This window comes from Dendrobates tinctorius, unplaced genomic scaffold, assembly GCF_039654945.1.
Source record: "Dendrobates tinctorius isolate UK_male_01 unplaced genomic scaffold, ASM3965494v1 ptg000035l, whole genome shotgun sequence".
In the NCBI taxonomy this organism is placed as follows: domain Eukaryota; kingdom Metazoa; phylum Chordata; class Amphibia; order Anura; family Dendrobatidae; genus Dendrobates; species Dendrobates tinctorius.
This window is the reverse complement of record NW_027361703.1, coordinates 10,669,714-10,690,737: the sequence shown is the minus strand read 5'-3', so window position 1 is coordinate 10,690,737 and position 21,024 is coordinate 10,669,714. Positions and strand designations below refer to the sequence as shown.

The 21,024-nt window shown below is 43.7% G+C and overlaps 1 protein-coding gene and 1 pseudogene across 2 annotated transcripts in view; one reads left to right on the top strand and one right to left on the bottom strand.

Annotated features, from left to right (window-relative positions):
• The window catches only part of CNTN1 (contactin 1), a 323,390-nt gene that overhangs the window by 70,620 nt on the left and 231,746 nt on the right, over window positions 1-21,024 (top strand). The gene's annotated exons all lie outside the window — the stretch shown is intronic.
• On the bottom strand, window positions 10,353-11,509 carry LOC141087811 (serine/arginine-rich splicing factor 9 pseudogene; annotated as a pseudogene).

Sequence of the window (21,024 nt, the reverse complement as noted above, 5' to 3'; positions counted from 1 at the left end):
GTATATCCCTATTTTATATTATTTTTAACATTTTATCTTTCACTATTGATGCTGCATAGGCAGCATCAATAATAAAACGTTGGCCACACTTGTCAAGCACTATGCTTGCCAAGTGTGACCAACCTGTCAATCACTTTTCTAAGCAATGCTTCAAATCGCTTGGAAATGCGCAAGCATTCTGCAAGCTAAAAACCCTTGCAAAACGCTTGTGTTGTTAGGGAAAGTGCATGCAAATTCCGCATGTGGTTTACCCGCGGCGGGGAGTTGCGGAAATGCTGCGGACATTTCTGTAGCATTTCTGCAACATGGGCACATAGCCTAAAAGTGTTTTAGTGCTAATGGTAACATTCCTGTACCGTACATTATATAATGTCACAAGAAAGTTCTTTACCTGCTAATAAACATAGTCACTATTAGTCAGCTGAAGAAGCTGGGCGAAACGCGCTTTGGGACAGAAGAACGCAACAAGATATCCATGCCACGCTGCAGTGACTACGTTTATTAGCAGGTAAAGAACTTTCTTGTGACATTAATTATTGTGCACAAATTTCACTATTAGTACTATGACACTTTTGACTGAACATGCACTTTCTTTATACAGTGGGTAAGGAAAGTATCCAGACCCATTTAAATTTTTCATTGCAGCCATTTGGTAAATTCAAAAGAGTTCATTTTTTTCTCATTTTTTTTCTCATTAATGAACACTCACATCTTGACTGAAAAAAAACTGAAATGTAGAAATTGTTGCAAATATATTAAAAAAGAAAAACTGAAATATCACATGGTCATAAGTATTCATACCCATTGCTCAGACACTCATATTTAAGTCACATGCTGTCCATTTCCTAGTGAGCTGGCCAAGGAGCTCAGAGACAGAATTGTGGCAAGGCACAGATCTGGACAAGGTTACAAAATAATTTCTGCAGTACTCAAGGTTCCTAAGAGCACAGTGGCCTCAATTTTCCTTAAATGGAAGAAGTTTGGGACAACCAGAAGTCTTCCTAGACCTGGCTGTCCAGTCAAACTGAGCAATCGTGGGAGAAGAGCCTTAGTGAGAGAGGTAAAGAAGAACCCCAAGATCACTATGGCTGAGCTCCACAGATGCAGTAGGGAGATGGGAGAAAGTTCCACAAAGTCAGCTATCACTGCAGCCCTGCACCAGTCAGGCCTTTATGGCAGAGTGGCCTGACGGAAGCCTCTCCTCAGGGCAAGACATATGAAAGCCCACATAGAGTTTGCTAAAAAACACATGAAGGACTCCCAGACTATGAGAAATTCAGATTCTCTGGTTTGATGAGGCGAAGATAGAACTTTTTGGTGATAATTCTAAGCGGTATTTGTGGAGAAAACAGGCACTGCTGATCATTTGCCGAATACAATCCCAACAGTGAAACATGGTGGTGGCAGCATCATCCTATGGGGTGTTTTTCAGCTGCAGGGTCAAGACAACTGGTTGCAATTGAAGGAAACATGAATGCGGCCAAGTACAGAGATATCCTGGATGAAAACCTCTTCCAGAGTGCTCTGGACCTCAGACTTGGACTAAAGTTCACCTTCCAACAAGACAACGACCCTAAGCCCACAGCTAAAATAACAAAGGAGTGGCTTCAGAACCACTCTGTGACCATTCTTGACTGGCTAAGCCAGAGCCCTGATATAAACCTAATTGATCATCTCTGGAGAGACCTGAAAATGGCTGTCCTCCAACGTTCACCATCCAACCTAACGGAACTGGAGAGAATCTGCAAGGAAGAATGGCAGAGGATCCCCAAATTCAGGTGTGAAAAACTTGTTGCATCATTCCCAAGAAGACTCATGGCTGTACTAGCTCAAAAGCTCAATACTGAGCAAAAGGTCTGAATACTTATGACCATGTGATATTTCAGCTTTTCTTTTTTAATATATTTGCAAAAATTTCTGCATTCCTGTTTTTTTCAGTCAAGATGGGGTGCAGAGTGTACATTAATGAGAAAAAAAATGAACTTTTTTGAATTTACCAAATGACTGCAAATGAAACAGAGTGAAAAATTTAAAGGGGTCTGAATACTTGCCGTACCCACTGTATGTATGTATGTATGTGTATATATATATATTATCCCACATTTCAGCAAAAATACATTATTTTTTTCAGTGCTGTTATCACTACTAATAATATTAATAAAATAACTGCATGTCCATTCTTCTCGCTATTGAACTACATAGAATCCATGTCACAAAAGGCCGTCTGTTCCTACATGTAAACAGTGGGTTATTGAGCATAGCTAGTGCCTGTCAGTACTAGCATTACTAGGCTGAGTCCTTCAACCAAAGTGTTTTTCCTTCATTCATTTGTTTTAGCTGATTTAACTAATTTGGTATAGTCTTGTTCAGCATGTTTTTAACCTAAAATACGGTAAGCATAAGCATAACCATCCATAACCATAATCATCCATGGTTATGATATATTCAATTACGGTATTGCATCTAAATATTTATTTTACTCATTTATATAGTGAAATTAATTCCACAGCGCTTTACAGACATTATTGGCACTGTCCCAAATAGGGCTCACAATCTTAATTCCCTATCAGTATGTCTTTGGAATGTGGGAGGAAACCGGAGTACCCGGAGGAAACCCACTCAAACATGGGGATAACATACAAACTCCTTGCAGATGTTGTCCTTGGTGGGATTTGAGCCCAGGACCCCAGCGCTGCAGTGCTAACCACTGAGCCTCCATGCCGGCCAAACATTCTAAAGAATTAAAGCAATTTTTATCTTATGTCTTATATTTTAGACTTTATGGGCAGAGCTTTTTTAAGTGCCTTCCATGCTCCCAAAAATTGTCATTTGGGGATATTCCACTTATGTCTATCCAATCACAAATGTCAAAATGGATCTCTATAGTTTAAGTGGATCCCAACAGCTACAGTATTTTTTCATTCCTGACCCAGCAATCTTAATTCCTTCACCCCAAAGCCTGTTTTCGCCTTCCCAACCAAGCCAAATTTTGTAATTCTGACCAGTGTCACTTTATGTGGGAATAACTCTGAAATGCTTCAACAGATCCCGCTGATTCTAATATGGTTTTCTTGAGACGTATTGTACTTCATGTTAATGGTAAAATTTGGTCGATATGACTAGCATTTATTTGTGAAAATGTTAAAATTTCTTAAATTTTAAAACTTTTAGTTATTTCACACAAAATAGTTAATAAATAACATTTCCCACATGTTTACTTTACCTCAGCACAATTTTTCAAACTTAATTTTTTTTTTGTTCGGAAGCTAGAATGGCGTTAACCAGTGATTTCTATTTTTTAGGGACCACATCACATTTGAAGTGAGTTTGAGGGGCCTATATGACAGAAAATACCCAAAAGTGACACCATCCCAAAAACTGCACCCCTCAAGGTGTTCAAAGCCAAATTCAAGAAGTTTATGAAACCTTCAGGTGCTTCACAGGAATTAATGAAATGTGGAAGGAAAAAATGAACGTTTAACTTTTTTTTCACAAAAATGTTACTTTAGATCCAATTTTCTTTTAATTTAGCAAGGGTAATAGGAAAAAATGGACCTAAGCGCCACTTGACTTTTGGAATGCAAAATTTAGTGGACTCCATGTCATGTATAGAGAGCCCCTGATGTGACTAAAGATTGGAAAACACTCAGAGAACTTTGTAAGTTGTGTGGTAAGTACCTTGAACCCCCAGGTGCTTCCTAGCAGTTTATAACATTGAGCGGTGAAAATAGAAAGAAAATCATCTTTGTTCCTACAAAAATGTTCTTTTTGCCCCAATTTTTTTTATTTTCACAAGTTTAACAGGGGAAAATTGATCCGAAAATTTATGCAGTTTCTCCTAGCAAATCAATACCCCATATGTGGTCGAAAACTACTTATGAGGCACAGTACAAAGCTCAGAAGGGAAGAAGTGTCATATTGGAGTTCAGATTTTGCTGGACTGGTTTGAGGATGCCATGTCACATTGACTTTGCCATGTCGCATTGGCCGAGCCCCTAAGCTGACACAGCAGCAGAACCCTCCTGATAAGTGACCTCATTTTACAAACTACACCTCTCAATAAACTTATCTATGGATGCTGTGATCATATTGACACCACAGGTGTATCACAGAATTTTATACCATTGGGCAGTGAAGAAAAAATAATTACATTTTTACCACTAAAATGTTGTTTTAGCCCCAGATTTTACATTTTTTGCACTGGGAAACAGGTAAAAATGCCACCAAAATTTCCCACAATTTCTGCTGAATGGGAAAATACCCCATATGTGGTTGAATAGTATTGCTTAGCCATACGGCGAGACTCGGCAGGGAAGGAGCGCTGTTTTGCTCCTAGAATGCAGGTTTTGGCTAGTATAGTTTGTGAAAAAAAGCCTAGAACAAGAATCCTTAAAATGTAACTTTTAATAAGACCAAGTTAAAATCATGTTCAAATCAGAAAAGGACACGATAAAAAGGAATACGGTGTGTGCCTAAGACACCCTATAGGGCCACTATACTGAGCCCTGCCTGTCAGTGGAGGTTGGCACGCTAATTTTCTGCAGTAGGCACCCCCACTCCTCAGCGGCTCACCCTGGTGTCCCTAGAACTCCGTAAAATTAGTCCTAGTAAGCCCTAAGTAGTCCCTAAAGTGGGCCCTGCCTGACAGTGGAGGTTGGCATCTTAATTTTCTGCGGTAGGCGTCCCCCACTCCTCGACGGCTCATCCTAATATCCCTAATAGTCCCTCAAATAGAGACCCACAACAAATGCCCCAATACACCCCAATACCCAAAAAAAAAGAAAAATCAAAAATCAATAATTCAACAAATATCAAGTAAACCAAATAGGTAAATGCTTTCTTAATATGTGGTGCTCAATAGCATCATTACAGAAATACCCTTCCCTTATCAAAAGCTAAATTAGAGTATATAAAAACATAAGCTCAAAAAATCAAGTATTGCTTAGAGGGAGCCTTACTGCAACAGTATCTATGATAAAATTAAATTAAATTAAATCCACCTTTATTGAAGAAACTTAACTAAAAACAAGACAACCACACAGAAAAACCAACCAACCGTGCCACCTACTGTGGCCCTAATTTAGTGGCCCTGATAAACTGCCTAAGGCTGGTTTCACACTAGCGTTTATTAGCGCTGCGCTTTGTGCGCATCCATGCGCATGCATCCTGCGCCCCTATCTTTAACATGGGGGCACATGGTCTAGCGTATGCACGCGTTCCTATGCGTTTTCGTGTGCATGCGTTTTTTGTAGTGTGCGCCTAGGCGCACCTGACGCAACCTGTTGCATTTTTGGTTAGTCCGACCTGTCTCAAAAAACCGCTTGCACACGGAATGCGCAAAAAAAAAATCAGTCTATGGGAACGCAGGCGTGCGCATGGACATGTGCACGCCTGTGTTTAAAATCGCATGTGTTTTAAGAGTTAACATGGCTAGAAACTGGTTAAAATGCATGTGCATAAAAGAAGCAAACGCATACAAAGCGCATGATGCGTTTTTTGTATGCTATTCTATTGCGCACGAAGTGCAGCGCTTAAAAGCGCTATTGTGAAACTAGCCTCATAGCGGAGGTTGTCACCCTAAACACAATCAAGATTGGCGCCCCCCGCTCAATGATGGCTGAACCCTGATACTCCTAAGTGACCCTGGACTGGTGCAGCATGTAGTCACCCATTTAACCAGGAAAGGAATGTATACTGTAGGTATTGCCAATGTAGGTAGTTGGGTAGGCAACAATAGAAATAGTGCAAAAAGCGTGCTGTAAACACAAAACAATAAAGTGACATGTCCAAATAGATGAGTACCTGACTATTACTGTTCCCTGTGACTGAACGCCTTCCTAACAGCGGAGGTTGGCACACTACTGGTCAGCGGAATGGCGCCCCCGCTTCACGACGGCTATCCCTTGAAGTCCCTGATATGACTTGTGATAATTTAAACAAGGGTAGCAGAGCAATAAATTAACAAAAGGCATAATTTATACCCATGTTCCATTTGTGGCCCATATGGTAAAAAAACCCCATAGATCATATTGATAACAGTAAGATAAAAGGTACTCACGGTTGGTAGATGATAAGAACCTGGTGGCAGCAGGAGTTAGGCGATTTTTCCGGTGGTCTGATGCTGCAGGGTGATGATCTCGCTCTCATCCCAGCCTGGTGCGACTGGTGTGGCAGTTTTGGCGATGCACAGTGCTGCGGGGGGCTCCGGCGACATGGTGCAGCAGTTTTGGAGGTGCATGGTGCTGCGGGGCTCTCCAATGACATTATGTGAAAGCCCAAAGCCCCCACAGTTCTATTGTCTTGCCTTGATGCTGTGGCCTCTGGGAAAATGGCAGCCAGAGGCAGCACATGCGCAGATTGAGATCTCGGCAACGAGATCTCGGAGGCGAGATTTCAATCTGTGCATGCGCCGCCTACGGCAGCCATTTTCCCGGGGGCCGGATTGATTCACCAGGCGCAGATTGAGATCTCGACAACGAGATCTTGGGGCCGAGATCTCAATTTGCACATGCGCCGCTTTCGGTGGCCATGTTCCTGGAGGCCACAGCATCGAGGCAATAGAACTGTGGGGGGCTTCGGGCTTTCACATAATGTCGCAGGAGTCCCCCGCAGCACCGAGCACTGCCGAAACTGCCGTACCATGTCTCCGGAGCCCCCCCGAAGCACCGAGCACTGCTGAAATTGCCGCACCATCCGCACCAGGCTGGAATGGGAGTGAGATCATCCCCCTGCAGCGTCGGACCACTGGAATAAACGCCTGACTCCTGCTGCCACCACGCTAACTGTAAGTAAGAAAAAAGTGCATCTTATGGTCCGAAAAATACGGTATCTACTGAAGCAATGAGAATTTCCCTTGTTTTCCATATCTAGTTAGATGTTCTGTTGAGTTCATTTCTCAAAAGTAATAATAATAAATAATAATAAATTTTATTTTTATAGCGCCGACATATTCCGCAGCACTTTACATTTCAGAGGGGATTTGTACAGACAATAGACATTACAGCATAACAATAATCACATACAGTAGATTATAACAAATACCAAGAGGAGTGAGGGCCCTGCTCGCAAGCTTACAGTCTATGAGGAAAGAGGTAGACACGAAAGGTGGGTGGTAACAATTGCCCTGATTGTATGGACCAGCCATAATGTTAAGTGTGTAAGAGTACAGACACAGAGGGCTAATGGATGCATAAAGCATGTGGGAACATGATGCTGGGAACCTGGTTATGGTAAAACTTTTGGCTCTGCCACACAGGGATAGGTTAGGTTAATGTGTTGAGGCGATAGGCCAGTCTGAATAAATGCGTTTTCAGGACACGCTTAAAATTGTGGGGATTGGGGACTAATCGTATTGACCTGGGAAGTGCATTCCAAAGAATTGGTGCGGCACGTGTAAAGTCTTGGAGACGGGAGTGGGAGGTTCTGACTATTGAGGATACTAACCTCAGGTCATCAGCAGAACGGAGGGTGCGGGTAGGGTGGTATACTGAAACAAGGGAGGAGATGTAGGGTGGTGCTGAGCATGATTTTCATACCTGTGTAATACTAAAAAAAAAAGTAAATTGTCAAAGTCTTTAGTACATGGAGATACATTTGAAGTAGTGGTCTGATACAGATAAAGCCTTTTATGAATACCTAAGTTTAAGCCATAATTATTTTTGCAATTAGCTTTATGATTAAATTCCCTACTCTACTCCCTATCCTACTATTTCCTACAGTATGTTTTTGTTTTTTTTTACTTTACTTCCCGTGAAGTTTTGTTTGCGGGAAGTATCAAACAGGATGCCACAGGAGACTGGGGCTGCAATCGCTGCTCGGCAGCGTCTATCACCTCCCTTAAAATAGGACATCATCAGGTGGCTGTGATGAGCTCATTTAACAAAGCTACTGTCACTGCCGTACCCCAGTAACATCTTAGTTCAGTAGAGGTGATTGATAAATGACCACATCTTCAGTCGCTGTCATCAGTCACTACACCACATTCTCTTTCCTTGAAATGAATCTTTATTAGGGGTCGTCGATAGAAGCATTGCGTGACACCACCATTGCCCCAAAGCCTTTATCACCGCACTCCAATGAATCATCATCAGAGGGTGTCACTCACACTGCTTATGTCACCAACCCCTGCTGCTTATTAATCTCGGAGAAAAGAGACTGAGGTATTATAAGTAGTGACTGTGGCAGCAGCTTCTGAAGATGGGGTCACTTCTCTGGACCAGGATGTCATCAGGGCTTGGCTGTGACAGTATCTTTGGTAAGTGACCGCACTGGCACCTCATAATGTTGTCCTGTTTCAGGAGTGGTGATAGACTTCCATCAAACAAAATGTCACAGGAAATGAAGTTAAAAAAAAAAAAACATGTAGGAAATAGCAGGTTAAGGAGAAGTTTAAGGAATGTAATAATAAAGCTTCCGTAATTACAAAAGTGGAAGGGCTTTATAGGTATAAGGACACCCCTATAAGCATAGGTGTTGCCAAGCGTTTGTCTGCTTGCTACCTGTTTCCAATGCCAACTAGAAAAATTGTGACTATAGCTTTGGTCAAATGGAAGACTAAGTTTGCGATAAACGTTCAACTTCAAGTGATGCTTGATGTAAAACCTGAAAGTCTTCTGCATCTTGTTAAATATCTACCAATGATAATGATGTTATACTAGAGCAACGTCTAAGGCTAAGAAATGTTTTCATTGAAAGGTCATAGGGGGGCTGACTGATGGCACACCTGCAAGAATGAAGGGGCCACTGTGTTCGATAGTGTTGTTGCCTCTTTGGCTTTAACCAAATATAGATCCCCTTTCATACATATCTCTGTCAATTATTGTAGTTCTTAAATGGAGGGGAGATGTAAATGGACTGCAATGTCAGACACAATTCTTGGATAAAGATAGGACTTTCTCTTCTAAAAGCCAAAGAAGCCACGGCATTTCACAGAGTACAGCACAATGCCCCCTTCATTCATGTTTTCACTATGGATTTCAGGGGTTGGATGCGGATCAATCACGTTTGGTACAGACCCCTTTAAAAAGTAAATCCAGGGTTCCATGGTATTGAAACTCCTTTGCTTTGGTATATGCTAAGTGTTATCCACTGATGGTTGATCTTACATTGTAATTATTCTGTTCTTGGTAGAATCGTTATTCTCTAAAGTAAGTTCACACTCGGCGTTTTTCTGCGTTCTTTTTCCTGCAGCAAAACTTCATAAGAAAAATAGAATTGGATCCAGCTCACTCACAGGGCTTAAGATTAAATATACTAATGTGCATTAGTATATTTACTGTAATCTTTGCTTGTATTTCACTTTGTAACCAGTGTTCAAGAGCCGTGTTGCTCAAAACGCGTATGGTCTCATTGCACACCACCCCGTCATAGCTGTGCCATCTGAGATGTCTGTTTGTAATCTTGAATTTTTAAAGGATTATCCAACAAAAGTTTGCTAATTTTTAAATAAGCTCTGAGTGAGTTGGATCCACTTCTATTTTTCCTATTGCCTTGGACGCTGTTCAACAGTGAGGAAGCCGTGCTCCTTTCGTGCCTGGAATTACATCTCAGGGGTGAGCTGGAATTTTCTCATTTTTTAGCAAAACTTTATCTCTTGGCAGGAAAGAAGCTGCAGAAAGAAAGCATGCTGTAGAGAAACGGGGTCAGTGGGTGCTCCCGTCCGCTGGCCCGGCTGCCTTTAGAATTACTGCATGGACCAGGGCTCATACCACTGAACGCCCGCTCTATCTCCCCGTGGGCAACATACTACACAGACAACGCAGGGTTAGGGTAAAACAGTGTGGCAATACTTTATTGAACCATAACACCCAATAGCAAACAGAACAATTCCAGCAATTTCCCCAAGATGGTGCACATTACAAGGTCTCTCCCCTCTGCTGACTCACCGAGATGCTAGTGCATGTTATGTTAGGAGCTCCCAGGGTCACTATTCCACCTGTGATAACACACAGAGAGGAGGTCACGACAAGCGTAGGGAGATAACCGAGAGCAGTCCTGTGTTCTTTCAGCCGGGTCTGACATACCCTCAGCTGGGATCCTGAACAATTTCTTGTCCGTTAAGTGTTTAGCAGAATTTCCGGCTAGTAGTTCTATGTGATGAGATGAGACCCCGTCTCTCTGTTTCAGGGTCTTTTATACCCAAGGCAGGTAAGCTATTGTTAGAATTACCCAGTGTTCTTCAGTACACCCTCACCCTTTCCCGATCTACAAGCAAGTCAGCAAACTGATTCCAGAATATAAACAAACATCAGATAAGCACACACTATGTTACATGGTATATCATTGTGCAAGTCAGCCTTCTAGACCCACGAGAATCCACACTTAAATCCACAAGCCAAATATACAGACAAAAAGTCAATTCCTCCAGGCCTGGTAAAACATAGCCGTCTGGGCAATTAAGATATACTCTGGTTTCTTCACATTGCTCTCCCATCTTAATTAACCAGACGTGATAGGCTTCCTGTCATCCTTCTCTACTTGTCGGGACAGTCCGTTAGCAGGTCTTTAAACAGAGACACGTATGTAAGAGGTCTCACCTTTATGAGAACAAAACTTTGTATCATCCAGTTTCCTCAAAGCATATTCCATGTCGTCCTTGAGAACAAACTCCACAATCCCTGTGCCATCCTTGTGCACATCAGCATAGCAGACATCTCCAGCTTTTCTCATATAATCTTTTAGATCCTGCCAACTTCCCGAGAGGGGAAGCTCTGAGACGAGGACTCTGTATTCAGCTCGAGGAGAAAGTAACCCGTTCCTCCAGCAGAGTCCTCCATAACCTCCCCCTGGTCTCCTGCATGACCTGGCAAACTCCAAACGTAAACAACAACAAAACTTGTATCCATTGCTTCCACTGACAGCATTTTCTGCCTCCTGTGGATCCTGGAAGGTGATGAAGGCGAATGATGGGGCCCTGCCTCCCCCATGGTTCTTCAGCTTGATGGAACGGATCCTCCCATACTGATGGAACAACTCCTCCAGCTCTTTCTCTTGTACATTGGGCGGTAAATTGCCCACAAAAATACGCACATTTCACAAGCGCTGACCCCCAGTCCTGGAGAAGGCCCCTTGGCAGTCTGGTAAATGGAGTTCTGGTGGTACAATATCTGGGCTGGTTAGGGTGATGAAGACCCAGTGTTCCGAGGTCCCTGGGCCTCGATATCACTGACCTTGACTGGCTGACAGTGGCTATGGAGGTTAGCTGGTGTAGAGTGGTCAACCTGCCATATAGTGTGAACAGGTTATATCACTTCATCCTTTGCTGGTGTTTCCCGGGGGTAGTGACCCTCAGACCCTGGTGGCTTGTCTTCTCAGACATTGACTGGATTTTCCGGCAGAGGAGCTCCAGTCATGGGGCCCTGGCTTTGGAAGCAATCTTTGGCAATGTGTCCAAGGTGCCCACATGTATAGCAGCGCCGTGGGTTGGGCAACTCACGGGTGCTGCTAGTAACCCTTTGGCCTGATGGTCGGTCAAATCCTTGGTTGAAGGGTCTTCTTGGATCGTGGGCATTTCGTTTCTCCAGCGGGGTCAGTTGGCTGTAAACTCGTCAGCCCATCGGACTGCTTGCTCTGGAGTGTCGGGCTTCCGGTCGGCTACCCACTCTCGAATTTCTGGGCCATCTTCTCCATGAGTTGCTCAAACAAGATCACATCCCAAAGGGCAGCAGCAGAGTGGGCAGCCCTACCGTCAAGCCAGCGGTTGCAGTGTCTCCGGAGTTGACTGCCAAATTCTACATAGGAGACCCCCTGGCGAGACGATGTCCGGAACTTCATGCGATATCTCTCGGGTGTAATAATAAAAAGTGCCAGCAGGGTGTCCTTAATAGTTTCATAATCCTGGCAGTATTGAGACCCAAGTGACCGGGCAGCATCCCGTGCCCGACCAGTCAAACTAGTCCACAGGTATTTAGCCCAATCAGCTATGGGCACCTGGTGCATCAGCATTAGAGTCTCAAAATCTTGCAGATGTTCATCGACTTCGGTGTTTGACTCATTAAACACTGGTACGTCTCTGTAGCGGAGCTGCATTCTTTGTTGGGGAAGTACCATGGGGGTAGGGTTCGATGCTGGCTGTAGGGGTACTGGAACTCCCAAGACTGATTCCATAACACAAGCTCTTTCTCCGATTGAGGCTCCAGGTCCCAATGCAACCAACAACTCCTGGATTCGGGCTGCAGGTGACTGGGTAGATTCCAGACCGGCACAGGGTCCTGGTTCTGGCAATTCCTCTGAGTCCATCTCAGCAGAGTTTTCATCCTCCACAATGTTCTGGGTATCCCAACGAACTAATTCCTTGATCAAATCCGAACGAGTGTCCGTGGTGCGGTATTCAATACGTCGTAGCTGGCACAGCTCCTGTAGTTGTCGTTTTTTGTTACAGCTATACATCCACTCCAGTCCTCTTCCCAAGGCCGAGTTGGTGGGGTTGGACATGGTGCAGTCTGAAACCTACTGTGTATGACTCATCAATAGTCTGCTGGGTCTGTCTGTATGCCTCCCTGGTTGTGAAGCCCTGGACGGTGTCTATGAACACCAGTCCCCTGCAGCTCCCCCGGTTCCGTCAGGCTGAGTAGTATCCCACCGCTGCCACCAAGTGTGGAGAAACGGGGTCAGTGGGTGCTCTCGTCCGCTGGCCCAGCTGCCTTTAGAATGACTGCATGGACCAGGGCTCATACCACTGAACGCCTGCTCTATCTCCCCGTGGGCAACAAGCTACACAGACAACGCAGGGTTAGGGTATAACAGTGTGGCAATACTTTATTGAACCACAACACCCAGTAGCAAACAGAACAATTCCAGCAATTTCCCCAAGATGGTGCACATTACAAGGTCTCTCCCCTCCGCTGACTCACCAAGATGCTAGTGGATGTTATGTTAGGAGCTCCCAGGGTCGCTATTCCACCTGTGATAACACACAGAGAGGAGGTCACGACAAGCGTAGGGAGATAACCGAGAGCAGTCCTGTGTTCTTTCAGCCGGGTCTGACTTACCCTCAGCTGGGATCCTGAACAGTTTCTTGTCCGTTAAGTGTTTAGCAGAATGTCCGGCTAGTAGTTCTATGTGATGAGATGAGACCCCGTCTCTCTGTCTCAAGGTCTTTTATACCCAAGGCAGGTAAGCTATTGATAGAATTACCCAATGTCCTTCAGTAAACCCTCACCCTTTCCCTATCTACAAGCAAGTCAGAAAACTGATTCCAGAATATAAACAAACATCAGATAAGCACACACTATGTTACATGGTATATCATTGTGCAAGTCAGCCTTCTAGACCCACCAGAATCCACACTTAAATCCGCAAGCCAAATATACAGACAAAAAGTCAATTTCTCCAGGCCTGGTAAAACATAGCCGTCTGGGCAATTAAGATATACTCTGGTTTCTTCACACATGCTTTCCTTGGTTTTTCTTGCGTTTTTGTGCAGTTTTTTGCACAGTTTTTCTGCGGTTTTGGTATGCAAGGTTTTTCTCTTGTGCATGCTGATAACGTTTAGTGTTGAGAAAAAAAGTCCTATTCCATAGAATCAGGTATTGGAACAAAAAACACAGCAAAACCTGATACCTGCGTTTTTGGTGTGTTTTTTCAGTGTTTTTTCATTACCCATTCATTTCAGTGAGTGAAATACCCTGAAAAATGGTGAATGAAGTGACATGCACCATTGTGCAAAAAAAATCCAAAGCGCAAAATCCTGATGACAAAAAAAACAATGTGTGTGCATGAGATTTCTGAAATCACATAGACTTTGCTGGTACTATAAAACACAGCTGAAAATTTTCATAAAAAGGATACAAAAACACCTAGTGTGAACATAGCCTAACAGCTCTGATGTTCTGATATGCCTTTATGGTGGACTTGTGCTCTTAGATGGGGTCCAATTTGAACAAAAATTAGCTAAATGTTTGGAGAAGAGCACAGCAGTGTGGACCATATATATGCTGGTTAGATGTCAATAGTATGCATGTCTATATTTACACTGTTTATAATGTTGGGGTTGTCCACAAAGGGGTTGGGGCCTTTTTAAGTTACATGCTTGCATTTGTGGCAAAAAGTTATTTAAATTGGGTTTCATTGAACATTTTGCATAGTTTGCCATCCATAGCCTCTGTGCTGCATTATCTATTATCAGATAATTGATCAGTTAGCTTCTTACCACGGTCTTCTGGAGAGTTTGTAACTTTTTTGCCTGGGTTTTCTCCGGGTACTCCGGTTTCCTCCCACATTCCAAAGACATAGTGATAGGGAATGTAGATTGTGAGCCCCACCGGGGACTGTGATGATATTGTGTGCAAACTGTAATGCGCTGCGGAATATGTTAGCGCTATATAAAAATAATAATTATTATTATTTTTGTTATCTGCCTTTTTCTGAGCTCCTTTCAGCTGATTTATGACCATAGACCACATCAAAGTTGAATTTGCAGGGAAGCAAAAACCTGTAAAAGCCAAATGTACAACATTTTTAATGAAATTCAATAACCCTAAATGCATGTGTTTTAAAGGGACTGGATGGTCTTCTGCTAAACATCTGCAGTTATTCTGTGACTGCAGACTTCTGGGTACTTACAGCGCTTGCACCGCATGCTGTCGAGATTCTCCGATGCTGCTGGCGAGGGCAAGTTATCATGTGACTGCAACTATGCGATTTACAGACTCCCGACCACATTCCAACTATTGAACGAGGCCGAGCACTTCTAGTCGGCATGTGACCACATGTTAATAAATCGCATTCTTGAAGTCAAATGACCAGCTACTCTCGTCAGAGACACCGAAGAATCCTGAGGGTATGTTTCCACGGTCAGGATTGGCCTAGTATTTGCTCAGGATTTGACGCAGGTGAAATCTGCACCAAATCTGCATCAGAGGTCACTGGCAGGTCACCTGCGTTTTTCATGCGTTTTTTACATACGTTTTTGATGCATTTTTTTAATGCGGATTTGTATGTGTTTTTTTGTAAGCTGAATAGAGATATATTATTTAACATAAAAAAAGAATTGTGATGTCATTTCCTTGTCCAACCTCTTCTTTTACATACTCCATTGAAGAATGTTTACACACTCAGATAAATAGATATGGGATAGATAGATAGATAGATAGATAGATAGATAGATAGATAGATAGATAGGAGTCCAAAAGAATCAGAGCACACCATTCACAATGAAAAATTGAGCTATTTAATCAGCCCAAAGTGGCGACGTTTCGGTCCTAACCATACGGACATTTCTCAAGCTTGAGAGGCTTGTGAAAGGTCCGTATTGTTAGGACCAAAACGTCGCCACTTTGGGCTGATTAAATAGCTCAATTTTTCATCGTGAATGGTGTGCTCTGATTCTTTTGGACTCCTATTACTAAGGTTTGGTATTTGCCTTGGGGGCCTTGCACCCGCTTTTCTCTTTTTCTTTTTTGTGCTGCTTTATTTTTCTTACTTTTTAGATAGACAGATAGATATGGGATAGATAGACAGAGAGATAATAGATAGATGATAGATAGATATGGGATAGATAGACGGCACTCGGAAACCAGAGCGTTCAGCTGCATAGAAATACTTGCAGCTGCAGACTCTGGTTCAAGTGTCGGCGGCAGTGCCAGGTATTGACATGCGAGACTTGTGCGAGTTTCTCGCATGTCTGACCCCGGCCTAATATGCAATGTCCTTTTTTTTTTTTTTTAAATAAATAATTTTTTTTTTAAAAATGGCGTGGGCTCCCGCACTATTTTCTGCACCAGAGAGGGAAAGCCAGCCACTGGTGGCCGATGTTTATAGTCGGGGTTGGGGTTAATACCCATGGATCTTCTCAGGATATGAATATCAGCCCACAGCTGTCTGTATAGCCTTTACTGGCTATTAAAATGGAGGGACCCCCCAAAAAAAATGATGTGGGGTCCCCCTATAATTAATAGACAGGCTATGCAGACAGATGCGGGCTGATATTCATAGCTTAGGAAGGGGCCATGGATATCGGCTCCCCCTGGCTACAAACACCAGCAAACAGCCTCCCCAGAAATGGTGCATCTGCAGAAATGGTGCATCTGTAAGATGTGCCAATTATGGCACTTAGCCTCTCTCTTTCCACTGCTGTGTAGCAGTGGCATATGGGGTAATAAGAGGTTAATGTCACCTTTGATTGTAAGGTGACATCAAGCCCGGTTAGTAATGGAGAGGCGTCAATAAGGCGCCTGTTAGGAATGGGCACCGAGGAGGATAGCAGGCCCAGGCTAAGCCACAGAAAACCAGAGAGGTTGGTAACTAAGTGGATGCAGACCCCTGATCCTGTACACACAACTAGCAGTAGCCGTGGAGCGTACCTACGATGATCCTAGACGCCTCGGCACAGCCAGAGAGCTAACTAAGCCTAAAGCAAGAAAGGGGAAATCTAAACTGCCCCGGAGCAGACCCCAATGGAATAGATAGCCCCCAAACATATATTGTTGGTGAGACAAGATGAAAACACAAATGCAGGCAGAAAAATAGACTGAGCAAACGATGGGGCCCACTCTGACTAGACAGGACAGGAAAGGAAAGACACTGTCTGCAGTCACGCAAAAAACCCTGCAAAAGTCCAACACGTCTGATGCAAAAAACACTGAAGTCACACGACTTCGCCCCCCACTATATCAGCGCTCTGGTATATTCTGAAAGCAAAGCAAAAAGAGACCAATATAAAAGGGGACAAAACAAACTGGCACATGCAGTAACATATGAGCGGTGATTCAGCATAGCCCCAGCCGGAGCTAGCTGACCCACACAAAGCAGAGATAAACAAAACCAGATCCAATGCAAACAGAATAGCAAATGAACCACTTAGCTGAACTTGCAGGGAAAGAGCAGGAGACATCAGACCCCAGGAAACGCAGGAAAAAAATCACCAGCAGGGATAGAGGGAGTCAGCTGTCTTAAATCCCAATCAGAAACCCCAGATCTCCAATAGTCTTCCTCTTTATCAGGTGGCAAGCCTCTGTCAATCAGATCAGCTCCACTACCTCCAGTAACCACCAAAGGGAGCCCAGAAAGAGAACTCTCAATCTGACCAGCTCCACTATCTTCAGTAATCACGAGAGGGAAGCCAGAGAGAGAATTCACAACAGACGCCTATCCATTACTAATCCTACAATACTGTATGGAAAAGGTTAAAAAAAGACACAGCCAGAAAAAAGTATTTTAATGAAATAAAACACCACACAGTTTTGCCATTTTATTATACGCCTAATTCCCCGAAGCCTTCGATCTTCTGAAAAAAAAAAAAAAAAAAATAAGCAAGCACAAACACTTCCTGTTCAACGTAATCCTTAATAACGAGTGTCCCACAACGAGTCCAGCTCTGCTACATCTGGATGCATGACATCCAGAGATAGCAGAGCTTGTACATGACCACCAGAGATCTCCAGCGGTCACCTACACTGTAGTTCTCACGGTCAGCTGACCGTGAGAACTAGCTTAATGACTGGAGATAATCCCCTGTCACGTGCATGGCAGTTCTCATGGTAACACGGCAGTTCTCGCGATAACATGGCAGTTCTCGTGGTAGCTAAGTTATCGCAAGAACTGCAGTGGACGGGGACTTCCGGCAGTGGGAGGAGGTAAGACCTTATTTAAATTAGTACACATGCGTAGTAAGCTGCGGTTACACAGTTATTACGCATGTGACTAATCATTAGATGCAATTTTACCGCATCTAATGATAGTCTATGGTAAATTTACGGTGCGGCGACGGAGCGTCGCCGCATTGTAAACAGACATGCTGCATTCTGGAAAGACGTGCCACATGTTCGTTTATGCGGGTCTGCCGCCTGCGTCTTTTAACGCATAGTGGAGAAGGGATTTTATGAAATCCCCTCCACTATGCTGTAACATCTGGACGCCGCGTGTTTGATGCTGCGTCTGTACTCAGCGTCAAACATGCAGCGTTTCCTGACCATGGAAACATACCCTGACAGTGAGTGGTTCACTTACTTGAAGGAATCTGAAAACCGCTGTCTCTTAAAGTGACTGCAGTCTTTAATCAGACGACCGGACAACCCCTTTAAGTAAAAAAAAAAAGAAAATGTCCCCAAAAATGAACAACCCCATTAATATAACAGCAAAATACTTGACTAAATTTTGGCTACTTGGCATTGCCTGTAATTGTACATATATCAAGTCCAAGACAAACGTGTTTTGTTAATAGCTACTTGAGCAATACCAGGGCTGTGAATATTCTAGTGACTTTCCTAGAGGCATGTGCAATTGTAGTATTTTAGTCCCACTCTCACTTTGGTATCTTTTGTAATCAGAAAATGTACCAAACGTCGGATCACATCTCCTACAGAGCACTTTGTGGCTGTTTCCTTTTTTGAAGAAAAACACTGAAGGTTAAAATTGCCTTAGAGGTTGGATGCAATTTACTTCCCAGCATGGAATAATTCTATTGCGCAAATACCTTCTGTTAAGTGGTACAAATGTGTGATGTCATATTTGAAAGGTATTTTTTTTAAGTATAATTATTTTCAGGTTTCTTAATCTCTTTGAAGAATATTCTGGAAAAATAGAAGAGTCTTTCTGCATAATCAGTCTAGTGACCATATCAGTAATCAGTGGCCCTGGCAGGATCCATGAAAGCTGCCATTAAGATGACGTAAATGAGCCCCTTCTTTTGATTAGCCGTGTCACATGTGCGTCATGCTGCTATGATGATGTCACATCAGGCAGTCAATCAAAAGAGGAGCCCGGATACTGTCCGATTGTTAGGAACGGCGGAGCGCACTAAATAAAAATGATAATAAAGTGCGTTCGCCGCTCGGGGTCCACCGTGCAGTAGGTGTTACAACCGCTGCTGAGTGATGGCAGGAGCAATATGGCGGTATAATGCGCACGGGTTCAACTTCACCCGTAGTGCGCAGAGCGGGCTCTGTTCACACACAGAGACGCCGCAACACAAAAACACAAAGAACCCTGAACCTGTTAGTGTCACAGAGTTCAGTTAAAACATACACACGGTATCTGGTCACAAGAGCAGGCCCTAAGACAGAGGAGCTGCGTCCTTCTAGACCTACCATGTGTGCGGCGGCGCTACTGCGAGCGCCAAGGGGGGCTGCAGCTCGGCGTAGGACACTGCCGCTCGATGACAAGGCCGGAAGGCAAGTGCGATGTCGGACGCTAGCGTAGCGGTGCGGTGAGCACAGTGGTCTAAGGCTTGCCACTGACTGGCGCTGAGCACTAAACTAATTCCCTATCACCATGCGTAATATCAGAGGGAAGGGGTTTCAAATGAGTCAGTCACCAGAGTCATACATCCGTCACCATTCACACATAGCAGTATAGTCTATACTAGCGCATGGGGGAACGGCCATGCGCGCTTTTTATAGCCGTGCGGGACCTTCCAGATCTCCGAGATGGACCAATGAGATCTGGAACAGGACCTGGGCACATGACTCCCGATCTCCAATGGGAGATCGTCTCGTGAGCATGCCCAGTAGGAGCACAGAGGGACTTAGTCTCTGGAGCGGTCTGCTGCAAAGTAATCTCCTCTGTAGTGGAAAGACAGCAGGAGACCGCAGCATGTGAGGCTCTAGATTCCTGCAGAGCAGACGCAGAAACCTGACGCCTAACACCGATAAGAGCTCCCAACCAGCATCCATTGGCCACAGACTCTTGATGTGGCCACTGGAACGGTCCTAAAAAATTATAATTCTCATGAGTTCCAATTCTTTGCTGATTAATTTGATAGCTTCTGTTTTTTGGTTAAAAGTGCCGGTGTCTTATGTATTCAAGTGAATGGAGCTAACCTGCCGGTAGCATTTCTTTTCTGAGATCCACATTGTTTGTTGTAAAATTGCCAATGACATGTAGTAGAGCCCTGTTTGCCAATTCTCGTGTTCCAATGGATTTGCAACAATGTTCACATCATGTCTGGCCCCACATCCAGTGACTGTGTTGGGGCTTACATCTGGACCCCAGCAAAACGAGATTCGGGCATATGCTCTGTTGGGACCATTGACTGTAATGATGCAGACGGAGTTACAGAGTGCTCTGTCGTACATCTTACATCATGCCTAACTGTGATGCGAGTCCCTATAGTAATACTAAGTCCTAAAAATGGAGAGAAAGACTACTATAACAGATAAAAAACCTACAAGAAGCAAAATAAACAAAAACCCTGCTATAACTAAATAAGTAAAAAGCAAAAGTGCGTTTAAATAAGAGTTCCTAGTAATAAGATTTGTGATCAAAAATAGCATGAAAGCCATCTCACCGTCCTTTTGTCTGCCCTTATTCAGACACTGAGGTCAACTTTGACACATGGTAAGTTTTTAGTATGAGACAGTGTAGGACCGTCCCCATCAGAGTCACCTTGGCGACGGTGGGATGGCTTTTATGCTATTTTTGATCAAAAATCTTATTACTAGGAACTCTGTGTTATTTAGATGCACTTTTGCTTTTTACTTATTTAGTTATAGCAGGGTTTTTGTTTATTTTGCTTCTTGAAGGTTTATTCAATGTTTTATGGCCAAAGTGAACATGCGTTTATGTGCTGCATGTATACCAACTTTAACTAAGCTCAATTTTTGTTTGTTTTTACTATAACAGATATTAATGTAATACTACTTACTGGATAAGTAAATGGAGGTCAAATGATCCGAGGTGAGGTCTAGGAAATGGTGCAGTACACCAAGGGGTAGTCGGAAACGAAATCCAGTTCACGAGCCGGGTCAGGAAAACCAGTAAGGCAATATAGTTTACAGGGAGCAGGCAAAAGAGACTTCAGGTAACAAGCAAAGAGTCAGGTCCAGGAAGGGAATAAAGTCAGGCTGGGTCAGGCGCAGAGCACAGAATGATCAGACTTAAGGGCATGTCACACTAAGCGATATCGCTAGCAATATCGCTATAACTTGTGACGTTATAGCGATGTTGCTAGCGATATCGCTGTGTGTGATACTTACCTACGACCGGCTCCCCCGCTGGTTATCGTTGATCGCGCGAGAACGTCCAGGACTGTTTCTCGTCGTCAGCTTCCTGCGGCGCTTCCTGCTGTGTCGACGAGCGACGCGTGGA